Source organism: Hakea prostrata, chromosome 3 (genome assembly GCF_041222555.1).
Source record: "Hakea prostrata isolate BN-2017 chromosome 3, UWA_Hpros_2, whole genome shotgun sequence".
NCBI classification, from domain to species: Eukaryota; Viridiplantae; Streptophyta; class Magnoliopsida; order Proteales; family Proteaceae; genus Hakea; species Hakea prostrata.
The window spans coordinates 72,811,970-72,814,630 of NC_142602.1; positions in this window are offsets into that span (position 1 = coordinate 72,811,970).

Here is a 2,661-nt window from a genome sequence, read left to right on the forward strand (position 1 = left end):
ACTGGTCTGAGGACTGACGCATGTCAAGGATAAGTCTAGCCCAAATGCAAAGTCAACTACTTCTCGTGCTACATGTGATCTGGATACCTTCCCTTATTCCTAGTGCCCTTTTGGTCTGCATATCATTCCCACCTATAAATTTTATTCCTCACGCCACTCAAGCCATCTTTTGGACTACCATTTCTTAATCCTATGGTCATCCACATATGTTGGGGGCGGATGTCTCTCATATTTCTTCACAACATTCAAGTTGTCTTTTGGACGCCCATGAGCCCAACCCTAACATATGCAACCCGACCGCTACATGATAATAGTGGGCCTGCATGATGCTCATAGGACACACCCATTGTCATCACGAGTCACTCAGTTTTAATACCCCTACTGAAAGGTAGTAGCAATCAATCGGTTTACTAGCCAAACACGTCTAGACATACCAACCATGCACCTAATGATTCTATGTAGATGCAAGGGTGTGATGCCCCATACCTTCTTATATTATTATTTTTATGATTGTGTGTGAATGTGTCAGTCTTTAAGATTATTAAAGGATCCTGATGGTTGGTTTGATGGTTTAATCAAATGATTCAAGCACAGTTAAAGAATAGCTTAAATGAGGCTAGATTCCAATTGATATTTTGGTCGAGGTCAGGCATCGTTGTGGGTCCCACAACAGTATAATAAGACTGAACTGAAAATGAGGAAATGATCAGCATAAATTTCTGGACCCGGAGGTTATTATTATTCACACATCAGGACGGACCCTGCCTGCATAAGATGATAAAGCGGGCCTACAAGCCCATAACGAAGCCCATCTATTAAGTTAAATATATGTATATTTATATAATATACATGGTATATATTATGATACATAATAATAGTAGGAGAGGAAAGGAGGGAGTGACACCTCCCTCTCTCTCATCTAACGTGTAAGCTCTTAGGAAATGAAAAATGGGGAATGAGGTGTCAAGTAATAAGGGACGAAAGAAAGAGTAATAGGAGGAGGTAGCTTGGTAAGTGATAACTTGGTTAATGGCACATGTGTATGTGTATTTGATTTTTATATAATTACTTGATGAGGTAAACAAAAAGGAAGAGGTATTAGTTATGTTGGTAATATGAGAGAAGAAAAGAGAAAGTTCTGAGGAGTTTATGCATGCTGCAGAGAAAAGACAGAAGAGAGAGAAGACAGGTGAGAGAAAAAGTGGAGGACGTGAGGTGAGGAGAGAAGAGAGACAAGGAGAGAGAAGAAGAATAGAAATAGAAGAGTTAAGGAGACAGAAGATATTGAAAGACACAGGGAGAGAGAAACCAATTAAGAGAGAAGAGAAAGAGGAGTTAACGTGAGGAGAGAAGAGGAATAGAAGAGAGGAGAGAGAAGGAGTTGAATGGAGAGAGAAACAGAAAAAGGGAAGCCATTAAAGGAGGAGAAACAGGAAAACCGTGGGGAGGAGAGAGAAAATAAATAAACAACGAAAATCTCTGGTTGGTTCTCTCGTATTCGAAATAGCCGTTAATTGTTCAAGATACAAGAGGGAAAGCAGATTTTAACCGAACTAGTATCAAATACGCACATGGAACAGGAACAGATAAGTGATATTGATCAACTTATGTATGTTAAGTGGGTGATTCCCTTTAGTAGACATGTAGATTTACTTTGTAACATGAAATTTATTTTGTTTATTTGTTGATGCAATTTATGGAAAATGCATGATATATGTCTTTGTGTATTGAACAAAAATGCATGGGATTGGATGATAGATTAATGATTTGATTGAACTGTTTGAATTGGAATGCTGGTAGTATTCTTGAACTGTTAATCATGAATTTGAAATGATGCTTATGCATGTTAAATGTAAATTATCATGCTCTCATGTTTAAATGATTGAATTGTATGACTGGGTGTCTAACTTTATTCAGATGAGACTAAATGATGATTGAAATGAAAAATTTACATTGAAATAGACAGAGCATGGTAATGCTACTAAGATTGAATATAAAAAGAATAAAAGAAAAGAAAGAAAATGTAATGGCTTCTGTAAGTCTTGGTACTTATATACCCAAATGGAAGGGCATGAAGCAAGACTGAAAAGTGGAAAGATTTACTAGACTGATGATGGCCTTCTAGAGAGAACACTTGGCCTTCTGCCTAAAAACTGAAAGAGAATCTCTTCATGAGAACCTCTAAGACTGAGACTGAGACTGATGCCACTTGTGTGGTTTAGACTGATGGTGCTCTCTCTACAGGTAGCGCTTAGGTTTGGTTTAATAATGAAAAAGGAAAAAGGAAAAAGGAAAAAGGAAAAGGAAAAGGAAATTGGAATACATGATGTTATATGATAGTGATGTGATGATTGATACATGATGAATTGCCTGACTTACTTACTTACATGGTTGTCTATATTGCTTACTAGCCGCAAAGCTCACTATTGAAAATGTTGACTGATCCTCAGATACGTGATAAGGGAAAGGGTGCTGCCACCTGACAGTACTTTTAAAGTTGAAGATGGAAACATTTTTCTTTTGTTGCAACTGTTGTTGGTTACTGAACTGTGAATGTATATTTTTCTTTGAGATTGTATGTACTTTACTAGACACTGTGGAAAGGTCAAATGTAAACATGACAGGACTTTAGACGTGTACGTATGTTTATGAGTCAAAACG